This window comes from Periplaneta americana, chromosome 4 (assembly GCF_040183065.1).
Source record: "Periplaneta americana isolate PAMFEO1 chromosome 4, P.americana_PAMFEO1_priV1, whole genome shotgun sequence".
NCBI lineage: Eukaryota > Metazoa > Arthropoda > Insecta > Blattodea > Blattidae > Periplaneta > Periplaneta americana.
In genome coordinates, this window is record NC_091120.1 from 184279573 (window position 1) to 184302033 (window position 22461).

The 22461-nt window shown below is 37.6% G+C and overlaps 1 protein-coding gene across 4 annotated transcripts in view; it reads right to left on the bottom strand.

Moving 5' to 3' along the window:
* LOC138698520 (LIM domain only protein 3-like) overlaps positions 1-22461 on the bottom strand; it is a 1357283-nt gene that overhangs the window by 182600 nt on the left and 1152222 nt on the right. The gene's annotated exons all lie outside the window — the stretch shown is intronic.

Below are 22461 nucleotides of genomic sequence, written 5' to 3' on the forward strand. Positions count from 1 at the left end.
CGACAAAGCATTTGCTTGGGCACGATAGTAACACAAAGTGATGGTGTGTTTCAAAAGTTGAAATATACTTTGCATACTACTCACCAAGTTAGAGCCTAGATAGTTCAATCTGTATATAGTGTAGGAAAATGTCTGTTAAAACACTTGAACTGTTTTCAAGTTTCCGAGTAGACAAAGTGTTGTAGTACTGCTTAAATTATTTATTTCTATATTTGTATATTTATGGCAGTTTCGGAGCCTCATTTACATAATACGAACGCTTCTGCAGCTGGCTGTATTATGAATTTCATATTATTATAAGTATATTAAATTTGATTACAAACCAACATATTCTATTACATTGATTTATCACGGATGTACAGTTTTGTTTTCGTACAAATGTATTGTAATTGTGCTGTTCCCATACTACCTCAGACGAATGGATCGCGCTCTGTCATTGCATAGGCGCCGCACCACCACTGTTCAGTTGAACCTTCTCTCCTCGCTGTGCTCAGTATGCAGAGATTGCCGAGCAAAGAGCGTGGCGGCTCCGTGGTATTACGTCACAGAGCACGGAACATGCCGATCACTGGCCTACAACGAGTTGTTAGCCTATGCTCGACTACACTAACCTCTAGCGCTTGAAAGTAGAACTAAACGTTGGCGCACAGAGAAACAAAACACAGGAAAATTCGCTCAGTGTCCATCCTTTATAATCCCTATTCGCTGGGTACACTATCTAATAACTAGATAATGGATCGAGACGGACGGTATAGAAAACCTTGAGGTATATTAAATGGAGAATGAAGCGACATGGACCGCGCGGTAAATCACAAGACACAAAATTCATCTTACACTTTTAGTTTCCTTGGTCCCACAAGTGACGTCAGAGTTTACGAAAAAACCTTTCACGTCAAGACATTATAATTTTTTTCCCTTTGTTGGTCAAGTATATACGTTTCTCGTTAAGGGTAGGGGATGGTATTTTTTAAAACTTTTTTCCTATTTGGTGTATATTATTAATTTTTTGTGTGTAGAGAGCTCATAGCTGTAGCAACTCAACCAAATATAAATATTTTGGAAAAGAAAATATTTGGGGGCCCAGATTTAAAAAAATATATCCAATGTAGAATTTTACTAAAACCGATATATCTAAACCATTTTTAAAGATAGATTCAAACAATTTTTTGCAATGTACTTGCAAAAGCATGCTCTACAATCTGTCTGTAACAGAATTTTGATATTAGTTCCTACGTTTATAAAATAAACAATTAAAATTTAATAACACTTTTTTGATTTCCTTTTTCGCAAACAAACGGGCATATTCTAAAATGTAATCTATTAACAAAATTCTGTTACAGAGAAAAGTTTCCTAATAGTCTAAAGAATGTGTGTTCTAAATTTCATGTATGTATCTTTAATAGTTCAGAAATTATATCCATTTTTATCTGGCAATGTAGCAAAAAAAAAAAAAAAAATGAAGTTACCGGAAAGAACGATAAAGGGGTCGTGTGACTTAAACATCCATAGCCCAGGATGTTTAAAAATGGCGTCTGAACATCTGATAAGGGTACAAATACCCATAAAATGTTATGCAATGCATTCCACACATATTAAAGAGTATTTTAAAGACTTTTTTATTTTTTAAATTTAATTTACCGGAAACAACAATGAAAAGGGACGTGTGATTTAAAAATCCATAGCGCAGGTAGTTTAAAAATGGCGTCACAACATCCGCTAAGGGCACAAATACCCACAAAATGATATGCAATGCCTTCCACACATATCACAGAGTATTCTAAAGATATTTTTTTTTGAAAATTTACTCGTTTTTCACCAAAAAATATCGTCCTCTCCCCTTAAAAGTTAGAGAACCTCTAGTCTAGAGGTTATTTACTAGCGGTCTTACTAATAAAAACTCTATATACAGACGTTTAACTGTCTTATACTTACACAATGAGTAGCTCGTTTATAAGTCGTGTGTAAATTCCTTACTAATAATCAGTGCATACGTCGTGTATAACAGTATAACTGTTACACAGCTACGTCATAGTTTCGTCATTACTTCGTTACGAAAGGTGATAGAATATCTGAGGTTTTCTACTGCATCCGGTAGAGCGCTCTAGTGTGGCGTGTTAAATATCGATAGTACAACTGGCTCTAATCGATTACCACACTACATTTTGGTCAAAGAGTACAAGCTACAGCAATATTATTCTAATAATTCTATGATCTTTGGTTTGTTCTTCTGTGGTTACAAGGTAACCATCATCATAAAATGACAGTCGATACGAACAGCTGTTAGAGGGGCGGCCATTTTTTCCCTATATACAACGCTTAAACAAGGGGTTTCGTGTATATAACTACTGCAAACCAATTCCCATTGTATAGTTACAGCCTGTTTATACGTCCATAGCTTATTCACGGTTTATTAGTAACGTTTTCTGTCTCAACTCTGCATAAGTCTCGTATAAAAACTATACACGGTTTATTAGCAAGACTGTAGAAGTTATTTCATTACCAATGCAATAGATTTGGAGAACCTAATTAAGCAAAAGAATTAAAGCCTACGCAGAATTTCATGCACATAGTTTGGCACTTTATACGCGTCCTATTAAACGAAGGAGTCCTTTAAATTAAAACGATATTGAAGCTGTCATGTTCTTAATGCATCTATTGTACTGGAGGATCAAACTTCTGGTTGTTTTCATCTAAATCCTTTCCTTACCCAACCCCTTTACCCCGTCTTGTAATCCTTGAAACTAGTACTTCTGTAGGGCTTCAAGCCCTCCCTCCACTTTCCAGCCTACTCTTCAATAATTAGACTTCATCCCTTACACACTCACCCCAATCCTCACCCCAAGTAGATCTGAGAACTAGACATGTTTCTACTCTAAGGCTTCAGATCGTAATGCGTTTTTATGCAAGAGGCACAAGTCCTGTAAACAAAACAAGCAATGATGATGCAAAGTCTGGTTTTTACACGAGTCCCTCACAATACTTGTGTCTTTGTTAGCGGTGTTCGGAGGTTTGTGGAAGCTCTTTGTAACTTAAAGTCTATATTTAGTCCAATTAATGGGTAACAGACTTCAAAACGTAGAAACCAGAACGAATCGCCCTGCATAATATACAGGGTGTCCACTAGAGACGAACAAAAGTAACTGCCGCTCTCGCTCACTGTGTTCGTTGCATTTGTCTCTCGAGTCTCGTCTCGCTCATCATTCTCGAAATAGCATTTGGTAGGCGTGGAAAGATTTCGTAACTTTGAATAGCATACATCATCGAAATAAATAACATTATAAATGTTTAATTGAGGCAAAAAAAAAACACTTACTTACAAATGATTTTTAAAGAACCCGCAGGTTCATTTCCGCCTTCACATAGGCCCGCCATCGGTTCCTAGCCTGTGCAAGATTAATCCAGTCTCTATCATCATATCCCACCTCCTTCAAATCCATTTTAATATTATCCTCCCATCTACGTCTCGGCCTCCCTAAAGGTCTTTTTCCCTCCGGCCTCCCAACTAACACTCTATACTTATGCATTTCTGGATTCACCAATACGTGCTACATGCCCTGCCTATCTCAAACGTCTGGATTTAATGTTGTTAATTATTTCAGGCGAAGAATACAATGCGTTCAGTTCAGCGTTGTGTAACTTTCTCCATTCTCCTGTAACTTCATCCCTCTTAGCTCTAAATATTTTCCTAAGCACCTTATTCTCCGACACTCTTAACGTCTGTTTCTCTCTCAAAATGAGAGTCCAAGTTCCGCAACCATACAGAATAACAATTGTATGAAATATTTTATACATACAAAAATGTAGTACTACACAAAACAGCCTTATTCAAACCATATTAAAAATAGAAAACCAGATGTGGTAGTCAAGGCCTCAACACACACAATGTAGCTATCATTTTTTGACAACTCCACGCTCTACCACGGAAGCAGAGCTTATGTGAACCGCGCGTCAGGACGACTTAGTGTTTCCAACGCGGGAAATCATTTTTTCCATCATGATACATATAGTTCGGCGCCGTGGCCTAAGGCATCCTGCCTAGGACTCGCGTTACGGAATGTGCGGAATGGCAGAAGAAATTTTCTCATAAAATTTCGGCCAGTGTATGGGACCGGTGCCCACACAGCATCATGATGTACTTGAGAAGCTACGATAGGTAGCAAAATCAGGTTACGAAAGCCAGCTATAATGGCTGGGGGGATTATCGTGCTAACCACACGATACCTCCATTCTGGTTAGATGATTGTCCACCTCTGCTTCGGCATGTGGACAAGAGGCCAGCAGCGGCTGGTAGGTCATGGTCCTTTAAGAGCTGTCGTGCCTCGGATTTTATTATTATTATTATTATTATTATTATTATCATTATTATTATTATTATTGTGTTACAAAAGAACAACCTTACACTCAGCATGATCATTTAGTGCTTCATATTTCTCTACTTCCTGCACAGATTTAACAATATTTGAGGGGAGGTTTTGGCATGAGGTTATTAACAGCTCCATTTCAAGACAACACAGAACAACACCTTGGCAATAGTCTCTTATTCGCTTCAGAACTCGATCCCACGATCTTTCATTTTGAAGTCGTTTCACGTCTGCACTCAAGATTTAAGCCATGAGTGGTTTAAAATTTAATTTTCATGCAAATATAGGCCTAATATTTCTAGACTACACTGAAATTTCATGTATTAAACAAATGTATTTCACGGTATGAAAAATTTAACAGCTGCATACAATTATACTATCTGTCATGTAATCCTCATGGACGCACTAACGTTAAGAAATAGAATGTATAAATTTCAATGAGATTTTTATGTACTTTATTTTTATGCAGCAGCTGAGAAGAAAATCAGATTCCACATGAATCACACGAGTGGGATGCTTACGAGACCAAAATATTCACGGAAGCGAGTGGCGTTTTTCAAATAATAGTTGCAAAGGCAAATACTGAAATATGCATTTTAGGTTTTGTGTATTATTCACAAATCAACGTGTAGCTTTTGCAGAGTGGAGTAACTCGTATCAAGTTACATTAAGCGGGAAAAAGTGTTCATCGAAGCGGGAAGTGAAACAGACAAAACATTTAACAGCTAACACATTGCAATTTATTGTTCATAGCTTCACAAAAAAATCAACAGATCTATAGATTAATTAACAATTTGTTCGAGTTGCAGAAAAAAAGGTATTAATACCACTGCTATTTTTCTTTATAATAATAATAATAATAATAATAATAATAATAATAATAATAATAATAATAATAATACTTACTGGCTTTTAAGGAACTCGGAGGTATATTGCCGCCCTCACATAAGCCCGCCATTGATCCCTATCCTGAGCAAGATTAATCCAGTCTCTATCATCATATCCCAACTCCCTCAGATCCATTTTAATATTACCTTCCCATCTACGTCTCGGCCTCCCCAAAGGTCTTTTTCCCTCCGGCCTCCCAACTAACACTCTATATCCATTTCTGGATTCGCTCATACGTGCTACATGCTCTGCCCATATCAAACGTCTGGATTTAATTTTCCTAATTATGTCAGGTGAAGAATACAATGCGTGCAGTTCTGTGTTGTGTAACTTTCTCCATTCTCCTGTAACTCATCCCTCTTAGCCCCAAATATTTTCCAAAGTACCTTATTCTCAAACACCCTTAACCTATGTTCCTCTCTCAGAGTGAGAGTCCAAGTTTCACAACCATACAGAATAACCGGTAATATAACTGTTTTATAAATTCAAACTTTCAGATTTTTTGACAGCAGACTAGATGATAAAAGCTTCTCAACCGAATAATAACAAGCATTTCTCATATTTATTCTGCGTTTAATTTCCTCCCGAGTGTCATTTATATTTGTTACTGTTGCTCCAAGATATTTGAATTTTTCCACCCCTTCGAAGGATAAATCTCCAATTTTTATATTTCCATTTGGTATAATATTCTCGTCACGAGACATAGGCCCAATCATATACTTTGTCTTTTCGGGATTTACTTCCAAACCGATCGATTTACTTGCTTCAAGTAAAATTTCCGTGTTTTCCCTAATCATTTGTGGGTTTTCTCCAAATACAGTATATTCACGTCATCCGCATAGACAAGAAGCTGATGTAACCCATTCAATTCCAAACCCTGCCTGTTATCCTGAACTTTCCTAATGGCAAATTCTAAAGCGAAGTTAAAAAGTAAAGGTGATAGTGCATCTCCCTGCTTTAGCCCGCAGTGAATTGGAGAAGCAAGAAACTGACCTATAGGGACTCTGCTGTATGTTTCACCGAGACAGATTTTAATTAATCGAACTAGTTTCTATTATTATTATTATTATTATTATTATTATTATTATTATTATTATTATTATTATTATTATTATTATTATTTTGGCCAAAAACGCAGCCCTAGTGTCCTTTAAGCGAAGAAAATTACGAAGAAGTTTTATAGAAAATAACAAGAAGAATAAAAAATATTCTGAAGTTGGGATGAACATTTCTGAAGCAAATAAGGAACAACAGATTTTGAAGAAGACATCTCCTAAGCTGTAAAAAAGACCTGCCTAAGACTTAACACATATATAGCATGGAGTAGAAGAAAGAAGCAAGTTGCGACATGCTTCTGAACTGAGTATTTCCACTTGGATCACAAAAAAGAAGTTGCAATACCAAAACACGGAACTGTACAAAAGAAGAGATGAAGTTGCAATACAAGAATCACGTATTCTCCATAAGAGAACCGAGTCTTATCTTAATTTACAATACCGATACAGTCGTCTGAGGTCTGCAAAACCTACTCGCTTAAGACATGGGACTGGTTCTATCTGGAAACGATCTGATCATGTTCGGAATACTGGTCTTCATTATCTTCTTTATCCTTGCTACCGAATCCATTAGCCAGTCGTTGGAATAGCGAGGTATTTGACAGATGTGTACTGTGCGACTCCGAGCATGTGAACATACAATACTGTATTCTTACAAGGTATATTGGTATTGTCCTTTCACATCTATCAACACATATAAAAATCATGTCTGTCTAATAGGCGAGACAAGTTAAGTTTCTTCGACTTCTCCTTATATTGATTGTTATAAAATTCCTTAAAAATATTCTTTCGATTTTCGGGGTATACATATTATATTGTAACGTTTTTATACTGAAAAACAATGTAATTTTATTATCTCAACAATAATTATCACTCTCTACAATTTATTGCACTCCGCAAACGCCAATGACAATGACTGTTAACAACAATGAACTGTTAATCTTAACTAATATTCACAAAGCACTATTTACAACACAGAACTGTCAGTTCTCAGTTCACAGCTCGTTTGTCTTGGCTAGTTCTTGTAGCTCAGTCACTCGCGTTCACAGAATCTCGAACCCCAGACCTTCAGAGACGATCCGCTGCACTTCGAACTCAGGTCCCCCAACTGCGGTCCACTGCACTCGAACTCCGGGCTTCAGGCTCCACAGTTACGGACACAACTCAAGTCGCGCTCTGGTCTCGAAGCTGGCTTCACTGCTACACAAGACTGTCTGGCTTGCTCTCCACTGACTTTAACAACACTTCCTTACTGACTGACTGAAACTGCTCAAGTTCACTCGCGTTTCTTCTTTTATAACTAAACCATAGTTACGAGAAATTTCTACGGGTGTCCAGAGATAGCTCACTCGAATTATCTGGATATTTCCACTTCGACGGACTTCTGGACGATTCGGGACGGTCCATCCCCCCCTTCACTCCGCACGCAGCAGTTTGCTTCCTTCCTCACTTGGCAGTAGCAGATGTGCGCGCAACCTCCCCGTCAGAATGGCCGTCTTAGCCCTTCCTTCTCACGTGGCTGTCACAATATATTTATTATTTATTCTGGTGTAGTTAAAGCCATCAGGCCTTCTCTTCCACACCACCAGAAATAAAAATACAATAATAGAAATAAGAAGAAAAATCACACTATAAACAAAGTAAAACCACGGAAAAATATACACAGGTTGCAGTCACACAAACTTTAGATGAGTGATTAAGTACCGTAGAAGAGGGTGAAGTCGATCAAAATTTTGCAATTTTTTTATGATATTGAGGTTATGGAATGGAGCGAAGTTCCTCAGAAAATAGCATTTTGTCGTCATATCCTTCACTTATGAAGGCACGTTAGAAGAATTAAATTACAATCTATAAGAAACTGATTTATATATTTGACTTGTGATCGAAGCTACCTGCTTAAATAGGGTAAATTGGATCACCGTTGAAGTTTTAGTTTGAGATCGATTTTAAAATATTGCGGAGTAAAGTCGATCACTGTTTATGTTTTTAAGAAAGAAATTAAGTCTATTACATATAGTTTATTTGTTATAAGGGGTGTAAAAACAATAATAATCTACAATATATGCCTATAACATTATATAATGTATATTTTGTTACTGTGATCATACTATTCGATTTAAGCCTATAGGTCTCCACTATACAAACTTCACTATGATTGCCAACTTATAAAACATAAAAACACATTTTAATATTTCACATATCAATAAACAAAGATTTAAGAATTCAAAATTTACAGTGTAATACCACACTTCAATTATAATATAAAATGCAATTCAACATTGCTTAGGTTTACATCAGATGTTATTTGAAATATTCCCCTCCTCGTGTCACTTTAGAAACTACGTTGTTCTTCTCTTACGCAAGAAATTCACCATAATTTCGTCTTCCTCCTTCCCCACTATCCCATCAATATAAGCTATACTATGACACTTTTCTGTTTATAAGCTTTAGTTAGAGGTAGGCTATTTCAGTGAACAGTTCTTTCATTGCAAACACAGCTTTCTCCAATCTTTCCTGTTTTCTGCCTTCCTCTTTGTTCCCTCATATGATCCATATATCTTAATGTCGTCTATCATCTGATATCTTCTTCTGCCACGAACTCTTCTCCCGTTCACCATTCCTTCTAGTGCATCCTTCAGTAGGCAGTTTTCTTCTCAACCAGTTTCATTATGTATGCATATAATTTATTTTGTATCCTTTCCTCTGCGAAAATTTCTTTACTCAAGAAAGAAATGTCATTTCTGCTCTTTATCAAGGAAAAAAAAAACACTTTCTTACAAGGCGGCAAGAATAAAGTGACAGAGAAAAATGGGAAGGTTAGGAAAACCAGGAGAAGACAAAAAGAATAAGATCAATGCAAAGAGAACAAAGGGGAACAAGGAGGACAAGGAAATACAAGGAGAGAGAGAGGGAATACAAGGAGAACAAGGGGAACGAAGAGAATACAAGGAGAACAAGGAGAACGAAGAGAATACAAGGAGAACAAGGGAAGGCAAGGGAAGAAGGAGAACAGAAAAAGAACAAACAGAACACAAAGAGAAAAAGGAGAACAAAAAGTGAGCAATAAGAACAAGGAGAACACAAAGAAAACAAAGATAAAAAGGGGAATACAAAAAGAACAAGGGAATACAAGGAGAAGAAGGCAAGAACAAAGAGAAGGAGAATACGAAGAACACAAGGAGGAAACAAGGAGAACAAGGGGAATACAAGGAGAAGAAGGAGAAAAGGGTGAATACAAGGAGAAGAAGGCAAGAACAAAGAGAAGGAGAATACGAAGAACACAAGGGGAAAACAAGGAGAACAAGGGGAATACAAGGAGAACAAGGAGAAAAGGGTGAATACAAAGAGAAAAAGGAGAACAAAAAGTGAGCAATAAGAACAAGGAGAACACAAAGAAAACAAAGAGAAAAAGGGGAATACAAGAAGAACAAGGGAAACACAAGGAGAAGAAGGCAAGAACAAAGAGAAGGAGAATACGAAGAACACAAGGGGGAAACAAAGAGAACAAGGGGAATACAAGGAGAACAAGGAGAAAAGGGTGAATACAAGGAGAAGAAGGCAAGAACAAAGAGAAGGAGAATACAAGGGGAAAACAAGGAGAACAAGGGGAATACAAGGAGAAAAAAGTGAATACAAGAAGAACAAGGGAAATACAAGGAGAAGAAGGAGAGAAAAAGGGGAATACAAGAAGAACAAAGGAAATACAAAGAGAAGAAGGCAAGAAGAAAGAGAAGGAGGACACGAAGAACTCAAGGAGAAAACAAGGAGAACAAGGGGAATACAAGGAGAACAAGGAGAGAAAAAATGGAATACAAGAAGAACAAGGGAAATACAAGGAGAAGAAGGCAAGAAGAAAGAGAAGGAGAACACGAAGAACACAAGGGGAAAACAAGGAGATCAAGGGGAATACAAGGAGAACAAGGGAAATACAAGGAGAAGAAGGCAAGAAGAAAGAGAAGGAGAACACGAAGAACACAAGGGGAAAACAAGGAGAACAAGGGGAATACAAGGAGACGAAGGCAAGCACAAAGAGAAGGAAAACACGAAGAGCACAAGAGAAATACAAGGAGAAGGAGGCGAATAGGAGAACAAGGGGATTATGTGAGAACAAAGGGAATGCAAGGCGAACAATGGAGGATGTTACATTTTATTTTGAAGGCCAATATCGAAGTTACCTGTCCATCATACCTAGTAAGGAGGGAGACATAGTTCTAGTTAAAAAAATGAAGGTAACGCAGCTCACTGAAAGAACTTCTTTATATGTTGACACGGTGAATGTATCCCTCGGGTGTGCCAGAAGAAATCGGGCCAGGCATTGTGCTAGATGTGGCGGCCACCTGGCGGCAGATTGGGCAAGCTGTGATCACTCCTCTGCGATTGCTTCCTTTCAAAGCCTCGCCGCAGCCTGCACTACCCTTGATTAAGAATGCCTCGCACTCCACATGAAAATGTACGAGGCTGCTATAAGGGATGCCACTTAAATGCTCACCCCCACTTACAGGACGGAGCACACCAGTTACAGGGTCGGATTTCCTTGCCACAGACCCGGCTTAATATTCCGGCGTGTTCAAAGGAACTATTTGTAAAATAAGGTGATGACATGGATAAATATACGAGGCGCATCCAGAAAGTAAGTTTTCCCATTTTTTTAAAAAAAGAACACATACTTTCAGGAAAACATTTATTGGCAACAGGTACAGCAATGTTTCAGTTATTTTTCAACATAGCCACCATCAGAATTGAGACACTTGTATCGTGGGATCAACTTTTGTATCCCTCTGTTGTAGAACTCTGCAGCCTGTGAATGGAACCAGCGTGTGACAGACGTCTTCAGCTCTTCGTCGTTGCCAAAACGCTCACCGAAGGACAGGAATTTCTTGAGGTGCAAGAAAAGAGAGAGAGAGAGGGAGGGAGGGAGAGAGAGAGGGAGAGAGAGAGAGGGAGAGAGAGAGAGGGAGAGAGAGGGAGAGAGAGGGAGAGAGATAGAGAGGGAGAGAGAGAGCTGCCGATGAATTTCAATTGGCGCAATGCTTTGTGCATTAAATAACTTTATCACCGACCGAACCTCGCAGGCGGCGGGAGATGAAATAAGAGCTTCCATTTCGGATCACTGCTGGCACGCTACTGGCACCAGGCGGGACCTGTCCGGCTGGCATATGATTGATACGTCATAGATCTTTTACGCATGCGCAATTGACACGGCTAATTACGTTTACTTTCAAGGGGACAAAATCGGGAAACTTAATTTCTGGATGCGCCTCGTATAACAGGATGCGAAACTGCGGTCAGCACCATCTGACGGCAGGGGGCTCAAATAAGATGATCAGCGCCCGACGTCGTAGGTGGTGAACATAAGAACTTTGTGTTGGGTATATTACCCAGAGTTCTCTATTCATTCGTTCGTTCGATTCGAAACGTAGCTCGAGAAGATAAGATGGCAGCCAGAAACTTTCTATAAAGTCATACTACGTGTGTGTACAAGCAGTGTATGTTAAACAGTGATGTTTATGGACGTTGTAAAAATAGTGTTGTTGAATGTATTGTAAAGTAATAGTAATATAATAAATTGAACTAAGTATTTTTTGCAGGCTTTTCCATTGCGCTGTACACTAAATACCCAAAGAATACAATCCCAATTATCTAACCTTTTGCTTTATTTTCTGTCTCTGTCTGGTTATATTTTAATTAGGTAGTGTAAAATAGATCGTCTCTTTTATCTTCCTATTGGCTCCGGTAAGAATTTTCAGTGGAAGATGCTGTGAAGAATAAAAAATGTAAATGTTTTATTTTAAATTTGGTTAGTTTTGAATATCGATGAGGGAGGGAGGGAGGGAATACTTTCTGCATAGTTTAACATTTGCGTCACCAGGTGCGCTGCTAAATGCATGGAGTAATTAGATTTTATTTTCGCTACTTGGTGCACTGCTAGATGTAATAAGTTCTCCTTCGCCCAACAGGTGGCAGAAAGATCAATTTCTACATTAGCGCTTCTAGCATGTGTTACGGGAAACTCAGTAAGTTTCGCATCCTGTTATATATTTATCCATGGCTGTGATCTGACACTCTGCTTCAGAGAAAACTAGACATAAAACAGAATTCGCCACCCATACTTCACAGACTGTGCCCAGTATCAATCCCTGGTCTTTAGAGAGAAAGTCGTCAGATAAGATACTAAACCTCGCCTAGTTCAGGAAGGGAAATATTTCTGCTATTGCCGAGAAGTTTTAAGGAACAAGAAGTGGTGCTTCGTCATAATCATCATCCATAATCTTTGGTGATAATCCTTTGACCATCACGTTCCCCTGATTTAATTACGCTACATATGTTTGCTTTATGTCTACATATGTTTTCTTTAAGATAAGCATACAAAAATATCCAGGATATTAAGCGCTTTCTGAAACAGTACGACTAAATTTAAGGACAACTGATATTTTCTCATGTTTTCTAAATATAAAAGTTGGAGATTTATCCTTCGAAGAGGTGGAATAATTAAAATATCTTGGAGCAACAGTAACAAATATAAATGACACTCGGGAGGAAATTAAACGCAGAATAAATATGGGAAATACGTGTTATTATTCGGTTGAGAAGCTTTTGTCATCTAGTCTGCTGTCAAAAAATCTGAAAGTTAGAATTTATAAAACAGGTATATTACCGGTTGTTCTGTATGGTTGTGAAACTTTGACTCTTTTACTTTGAGAGAGGAACAGAGATTAAGAGTGTTTGAGAATAAGGTACTTAGGAAAATATTTGGGGCTAAGAGGGATGAAGTTACAGGAGAATGGAGAAATTTACACAACGCAGAACTGCACGGATTGTATTCTTCACCTGACATAATTAGGAACATTAAATCCAAACGTTTCAGATGGGCAGGACATGTAGCACGTATGGGCGAATCCAGAAATGCATGTAGAGTGTTAGTTGGGTGGCCGGAGGGAAAAAGACCTTTGGGGAGGCCGAGACATAGATGGGAAGATAATATTAAAATGGATTTGAGGGAGGTGGGATATGATGATAGAGAGTGGATTAATCTTGCACAGGATAGGGACCGATGGCGGATTTATGTGAGGGCGGCAATGAACCTTCGGGTTCCTTAAAAGCCATTTGTAAGTAAGTAATGTTTTCTAAAGTATATTTATCTAATATGATTATATACAAATTATAGTTTCTGAAATATATCTGAAGAAAATGCAGTCCATAGGAAAATACAAGATTGTATTTGGCGGGATTGTAACAATAAGTAAAGAAAAATTACTAGATGTTATAATTAAGGACTAGCTTACTTAAATATTTTTAAAAGTACTAGATCTAGTACTGAAGTCCTGGGGGTGGAGACCCTGCTGCAGCCAGTGACCACGATATGTTTGCTGTCTCTCCCACCACGCGGCGCTCGCATCATCGTTCGACTTCCAAACAGGGCAAAGCGGCAAGACAAGAGCGCATATTACAAAACTGTTAATTGATACAGAGTATTTACTGCGGACCCGCGAGGTAGTGAACTTGTTCCGTGGACTGTACTAACATTCCAGGATAGCTAACATCAGCACAAAGTGAGAGCGCGCGTCTGTGTACTGGCAGCTAATTAGCTAAGCCCGCCAGACCGTCCGTCTGTCCGTCCGTCCGTCCGTGAGTTTCAATACCTTTAATTGGATCCTGGCAAGTACAACATTGATCCTCCGTCTCCCTCCCTCTCTCTGCTAGCCTCCACATCCTCCCTGAGCCAACTGACTCTTAAACCCTCCAGCTTACCCCCTCCAACCCCTCTAGAACCACCCCACTATTATATAATAAATTTCCGTCCGAGTTCTAACATATACGAACAAACACACGCATACAAAAAAATAATAATTTCCTTAATCATAGTTCCATATAAAATATAATTTGATTATTAAAAATTTAAACTCTTGAATACTGCCATGTTAATTAAATTGAGCCTATAGAAAAGAAAAAGCTAATGAAATGTCAGGCGGGAGCATGGTGGGGTGTGATTAATTGCAAGGATTCGAGGAGCAGCCACTGGGAGGAAGTGAGTGAGACAGAGAAGGTAATTGTCTTTTAGAGAGAGACGGAGAGACTCGGGCGCGTGCGAAGGAGAGGATTAGAGAGAGACGGCGAGGCGACAGGAAAGAGATAGCGGACGGCGAAAGCGGCAAGGAGGATAGAGACAGATTTCATAGCGAGATGAGATGGAAGAAAGTTTTCGTGTAACTTAGGCCACTTCGGAACTTGTTTTAACAGCGGTTATCACACTGTGGAACACGTGTTACGCTATTCAGGGAATTCCTCGAGTCAGAGTCGGCCAGATTCTGTCGCTGTCCGTTTACGTAACATAAGATTGTTTCAGTAAAGTACTGGAACTTATTTGCACTGATTATAACTACAAATTTTACTGTACGGATGACAGTGCTTCCTTCGACCCCCGAAAAAGATGGTGATTTTAGTAGTGAAACCTGTATTAAACAACCACTGATATTAGTATGTAAAAATGGTCTTTTAGAGGGGTGAGTACATAAGAGGAAGAGGATTCTTAACACAAATTAGTACATTATGCAACGAGCCTATAATGATAGTAATTAAGAAGCGAGTATGGATGTTTATGAAACGAGCGCAAGCGAGTATCATAGTTTTCATACGAGCTTCTTAATTACCATTATAGGCGACTTTCATACGACTTTTTATGCTCGATCATATTTCTAACTTGAAATTATTCAGATGTATACATTTTATTTGTAACTGACAAGATCGGAAGTGACCTTGTTCTAGGTCGTGAATTGTGAGATGTGCGCAGACGCGAAAGTATTGATTTTTCCGAGGAACAATAATGTCATTGACCTTGATGTAATCCCGTTAAACTTGATATAACCTTGATTATTGAATTCGACATTGAAAAACGAGATGACAAATTGAGTTTATTTGAATATTATTTACAATTAACGCTAATTATTATAGTAACAGAACATAACCTTCTGCGACAGTATTGGATTTCCAGCCTCCGTGACTTTTCGCTAATTCTCTTTCGATTGCATATCCGAGAATAATCGATACTTGCTGTTTTATAACGGTACAAAGCTGACTTGTCATTGGCTGAAAACCTGTAAGCTGAGTTGTCATTGGCTGAAAACACCTGTACTTTAATGAGTAGGTGTACTTTAATGACATGCATTAAAGGACTGCTACCAGGTGTATAATTACTACATTTCGGCATGGTCCAGCATAAAATAAGTTAAAGTACTATACGTATGTAAAATACAGTAAAACCTTTATTATTCTATGTGGATGACGTGAATATGTTAGGAGAAAATCCACAAATGATTAGGAATGACACGGAAATTTTACCTGAATCAAGTAAAGTGGTAAGTTTGAAAGTAAATCCCGAAAATACAAAGTAAATGATTATGTCTCGTGAACAGAATATTGTACGAAATGGAATTAAAAAATTGGAGATTTATTCTTCGAAGAGGTGGAAGAATTCAAATATCTTGGAGCAACAGTAACAAATATAAATGATACTCGGGAGAAAATTAAACACAGCATAAATATGGGAAATGCTTGTTATTATTCGGTCGAGAAGCTTTTGTCATCTAGTCTGCTGTCAAAAAATCTGAAAGTTAGAATTTATAAACAGTTCTATTACCGGTTGTTCTGTATGGTTGTGAAACTTGGACTCTCACTTTGAGAGACTAACAGAGATTAAGGGTATTTGAGAATAAGGTGTTTAGGAAAATATTTGTGGCTAAGAGGGATGAAGTTACAGGAGAATGGAGAAAGTTACACAACGCAGAACTGCATGCATTCTATTCTTCACCTGACACAATTAGGAACATTAAATCCAAACGTTTGAGATGGGCAGTTCATGTAGCACGTATGGGCAAATCCAGAACTGCATATAGAGCGTTAGTTGGGAGCTCGGAGGAAAAATTACCTTTGGGCAGGCCTAGACGTAGATGGGAGGATAATATTAAAATAGATTTGAGGGAGGTGGGATATGGTGATAGAGACTGGATTAATCTTGCACAGGATAGGGACCGATGGCGGGCTTATGTGAGGGCGGCAATGAACCTCCGAGTTTCTTAAAACTTACAATGTATTGTTAAATTATAATAATTTGTGTACAGAACTTTTCTGCTATTTTATTCTGTAACACATGCTTTCTGGTTTAAAAAATCTTAGTTTGAACTCTGCGTCATTTTACGGTACTTATATATATATATATATATATATATATTCATTTCATTTACTGTTCTGTCAAAGGACAGGTCCTTCACTGCAAACCCAGCTTTCTCCAGTCTTTCGTATTTTCTGCCTTCCTCTTTGTTTCCTCATATGATCCATATATCTTAATGTCGTCTATCATCTGATATCTTCTTCTACCCCGAACTCTTCTCCCGTTCACCATTTCTTTCAGTGCATCCTTCAGTGGGCAGTTTCTTCTCAGCCAGTGACCCAGCCAATTCCTTTTCCTCTTCCTGATCAGTTTCAGCACCATTCTTTCTTCACCCACTCTTTCCAATACAGGTTCATTTCTTATCCTATCTGTCCACTTCACACGTTCCATTCTTCTCCATAACCACATTTCAAATGCTTCTAGTCGTTTCTCTTCACTTCGTCGTAATGTCCATGTTTCGGTCCCATACAATGCTACACCCCATACAAAGCACTTCACTAGTCTCTTCCTTAGTTCTTTTTCCAGAGGTCCGCACAAGATGTGGTTTTTTTCTATTAAGAGCTTCCTTTGCCATTGCTATAGTCCTCTTGACTTCCTGACAGCAGCTCATGTTACTGGTTATAGTACATCCCAAGTATTTGAAGCTGTCCACTTGCTCTACTGCCTCATTTAGAATTCGCAAGGTTACCGTCTTTATTTTTCTTCCTATGACCATACTGCTCACAGCTGTAGTTTAGCTCTAGTAGCATATCCTTTAGTATCATCTCCTCTTCTGCTAACAACGCCATATAATCAACAAGTCTTATGCACTTTATTCTTCTTCCTCCTACTATCACTCCTCCCATGTTCTGAAAACAGTTCTTCACTAAATCCTCCAAGTAGATGTTGAACAGGATAGGTGATAAAGGGAATCCTTATCTTACTCCTCTCCTATTTCACTTCTTTTTTTCACTTCTTCTCTTATCCTGAATTTGACTCGTTGTTTCATTATAAATGTTAGTGAACAGCGTGTTCTCTTTCCAATGTACATGTAGTAATCTACGACACGAAACCGTAGTTTTATTTTTCTCGCGGAGGAAACCATGAAAAATTTTATCGCCCCTTAAAATTCATCGCCCTTGGCAGGGTTTTAACCCACGGACCTCGAATGAAACAGCCACCATAGTAACCGTGTGACCACAAAGTACAACATAATGAAAAGTTTATGCCAATTACACGACATCATTTGATTTATCTTCCTTCAACTCAGGGTCAAAATCATCGACTCATTAGGGGTTTAATATAAACTGCCTTGTCCTATGCAGTCTTGATGCTGCATGAGAGCAGCAACCGTAAGCTCGATTCTGCCTGGGGCAAATTGGTTCTCCTGTGTCAATATTATGTCCTGCTTTGTATTGGAATCTGTCCCAGCCAAGAAGAGAGGCGCAGTAAACAAAACAATTGAAATGGAGATGTGACAAGCATGTGGTGATTGGTCATTGCTGTAGATAACGGACCATTGATATCGCTTTTATAGACTATTATAAATGCATAACAATATTATATTACGATACAAGGTTGGGAAATGCTTTTTACAAAATCGAGGAAAAGTTTAAAAAACGAGCAGATGGAATTTTCCAATTTTCGAGATTTTGTAATGCACTTCACAAACATGTAATCGTATAACATTTTATGCACGGTCATATTTTTTGAATTGCAAATCTATATATATATAAAATTTGAACTGGTAATGGAAATTAGGGAAAAAGGGCTGAATGGATTTTAATAAATGACCCCTCATTTTCAAGCTTGAAACGCGAAGTTTTTCAGAAAAATAGTAGTTTTCAGTGAAATGTTAATTTTCCTACATAATTTTCCTATTTTCCAAAATCCATCTTTCGTCAGTTTTAGAACTAATTGCATTTCAGAAAAAAAAAAAACAAAACACACACTACAATAATCAATACGCTATTACAAGGAGGCCATAACCTGCAGGACTGCCGACATATTTAGAGCTCAAATTCAATTGGTTATTAAAAACTTCAAGGCTTACTAAAAATAATTTACAGGTCTGATTCTGCGGTTTGTAATTTTCTGAGTACAGATGTGTATTAGATGTTAAAATCTACAAAACTTGACATTATTACCATTAGAAATGAAATATTATTATAGTTAATGCCATGATGTGACTATTTTTCATTAATTATACATATTGATGATATGAAAGTCAAACGTTTTGGGGTTATATAAGTAGATGTAGAGAATATCTTAAATTAGATCTTCATTTCTATAATTTACTGAGTGGCGGCTGTATATTATATATAACTACAAAACTTACGTAAGATAATAATATTGTTATTAAAATTCAATATGTTTATAGTTATTAATCAAGTGGGGTTGGGTCTTTTTCATATAGGCCTACTTAATGGCGGTGTGGTGTAAATATTTAAATGCGTCATTCTCTTCAGTATTGGGTCGAGAGAGCTCAAAAATTTCAGTTCCTAAGGAAAGACCAAACGGTATTACTTACCGATAAAATAAGAGGCCTACAAAATTTTGTAGTCTCCCGATCATTTCAGCAAGATCTCTTAGCAGGATAAAATGAATTTACCCTCTACATTTCAAGCTCTACATGCAATAGCTATACCAAGATGCTATGTCTATTGTTCGAAAGCATAGCAAACCTGACATTTTTTTTAACTTTCGCCTACAATCCACAATGATCTAAAATGACTATTGCTTTACTCCCACATTGAAAACCCACTGATAGTCCTATCATTGTTACTTGTGTTTTCGCGTTGAAACTCAAAAATTGAAGGTGGATAGATTCAAGAAAAAATATTTGGCATAAAAAAACCATTCAGAGGGAGTATGTTTCATTATTATGGAAGCAAATAACTTTCAAAATGTCAGGTAGACTATTCTTCGTTGAAAATAAATATGCAAAATTTTTATTTGAACATCTAATGAACTTAGTTTGCAGCATTTGCTGTACAAGCCACTAGTACAATATATTCTACATTGAAAATTTAAAGAATTAATATTATTACAAACCCTTCTCAAAAACTGCACTGTAATAGTAACTAAATAACAATAAGTGCACTGTAATGGGTTTATTTCAGTATAGTTTTATATTATTAAGAATGGTTTCTCTAGCAACACGTTTCAGTGTGGGAATTCTAACTTTCAAGGCCTAACAACAATAGCTGTAAAAACAACAAAAACACGACCGTGCAAAAAAAAAAAATATTTCTCTTTAGCTTTTTTACTACTTAGTACTCTTCATCAATGGATCTGGTAAGGTTTCAGAATATGATTTCAGATTTTTTGTGGCTTCGGATAGGAGACTTCTAGACAATACGTAAAAGCACTTCCATCTAACAAGCAACATTCTGATTGGGGGCAGATAAAAAAGTTAATTTTTTTTCTTCCACCACGTTAATAATGTCAAAAGAAGTGCTTACACAAATTTTGGCCATTCGACCGAAATTACGAGGCCATCCAGAAAGTGATTTTCCCTGGGGCCATTTACAGAAAAAATTACAATTGCATGGAAAGGTTTATTGAAACAGATACAGCAATTGTTGCGCTATTTATCAACATATCCCCTACTGTACTTGAGACATTTGCCATACTATGGGATCAATTTTTGTATCCTTGTGTAGTAGAAGTCAGGCGCCTGAGATCGGAACCAGCTTTTGACAGCCATCTGCACCTCTCTATCGATACTATGATATGACAAATGTCTTAATTTCGGTGGGAATTACGTTGAAAAACAGCTCAACAATTGCTGTTTCTGTTCCAATAAATTTTTTCCAATGAAACTGTGTTTTCTTTCTGTTAACGTCCCTTGGTGAACTTTTTTTACGGCTCTCGTAATTGTAGTCGAGTGGCCAAAATTGGTATAAGCACTTCTTTCGACATAATCATCATGGCGGAAGAAAAAAGTGTAACTTTTTATCTGTCCCCATCAGAATGTTTGCTTGTAAGTTATTTGTATTTAATCAGGTACTGTATTTATCCTGTCGCACCACGTATACAGCGGAGATGCCTTTCTGAGTCTTAGCGAAAATAATAGACAGGAGATTTTGTCGTTTTTAACCTCCTTTTCGTTCAACTAAGACTTTCATGGTCTAAGCGGAATTCAAAGAAAAATTATAACTATTAAAAACATGTTTATCCACACATATTTCGCTTTAATGATGAAAAATGCAACAAAAAGCTGCCGGAACGCCGTTCCAGCGTGTTCCGCCACAAAAAAGCACTGATAACTTCTATATAGTGTCGGATATCCAGTGTTATAGATAGGTCGCTGTTAACACGCATTCGAGAATTGTAAAAAACAACAACTTGAGTGGCATTATAAAAAAAAAACAAAGATATGTGTCAACCTATCTATGCTGGATCTCCTATAAACGATTTTTATTATCGTCTATTTAAATTAATGTAAAGTCTGCGCTTGGTGGGTTGCACAGAGTTTCTCTATACGTGACCTTGTGGCTGACAGGCCAATATTCAAGATGCAGCAGTCTTTTCCTTTGTTTAGCTTGTACTATTTTCATGCTAGAAAATGTTGATTCACACAAGTATGACGTTGAAAACGGCAGTTCTAAATGTCTTTTTTAGTTTATTCGGCACCATCGACTGATTTGACAAAACATTTCCGCGTATAAGACAGTCGGAATTTTGTTTATAGGCCTATTCATCTCCACGCCATGTAAAATCGTAGCCTATTGCAAGTATTCATCTCTATATTTACGAAACGCAGTATATTTTTGTAAACACTGAAGGGAATTTTCGCTCATATTATTTGAATTAGCACTTCAGTCATCTAACCCAGAACTTGATTCATATTATCTTTTTTGAATTAAAAATTTGTCTATGATAAAATCTAAATAAAACACTTTTGATAAAATACTCGCACTATCACCCGTTCACACGTAGGGGAGAGTTGGGTAGTATCGGACATAGGGTAATATCGGACAGTGAGTTTCTTTCATCTACCACAAGATGACAGTACCTGAATGACATGGTTACGTTTCTGTGATGTCGCATACAGAAATGTTACCGTGTTATTCAAGTACTACCATCTGGTGGTAGATGAAAGAAACGCACTGTCCGATATTACCCGAAGGCCGATACTACCCAACTTTCCCCTATATATACTGAAATTGAACATTGTTACACGTGTACACGTTTTGGTAAAGTCTGCCTCAAAGTAAAATGTACCATTTCAAAGACTTCGCTGTAAATAAAAAAATGCGTTGTAAAGGCACTTTCTGGATGGCATAAAATTTATTTTTCGATTCCAAAATTTCGTGAGCCACTCCATGGGACTGCGCGTCGCGACACACCGGTTGTGAACCCCTGCTGTAAAGAATACAAAGATATTTAAATTACAGTTCATTAAGTAGATAATAGTACATTATGCAACGAGCCTATAATGGTAATTTCATACGACTTTTTATGCTCGACCATATTTCTAACTTGAAATTATTCATAAGTATTCATGTTATGGTTATGTAAGTGAGGAGCGGAACTGACCTGAATTGTGAGATGTGCGCAGACGCGAAAGTGTTGATTTTTTCCGGGGAACAGATGTCCACATTGACCTTGATATAATCTAGAGTATAACATGAACATTAGGCTTGATATAACCTGGAAATTGATTTAGAATTGAAAAACAAGATGACAAATTGAATTTATTTGAATATTATTTACAATTAACGCTAATTATTATATTTATTTTATTGGATTATTTTACGACGCTTTATCAACATCTAGGTTATTTAGCGTCTGAATGAAATGAAAGTGATAATGCCGGTGAAATGAGTCCGGGGTCCAGCACCGAAAGTTATCCAGCATTTGCTCGTATTGGGTTGAGGGAAAACCCCGGAAAAAACCTCAACCAGGTAACTTGCCCCGACTGGGATTCGAACCCGGGCCACCTGGTTTCGCGGCCAGACGCGCTGACCGTTACTCCACAGGTGTAGACACTAATTATTATAGTAAC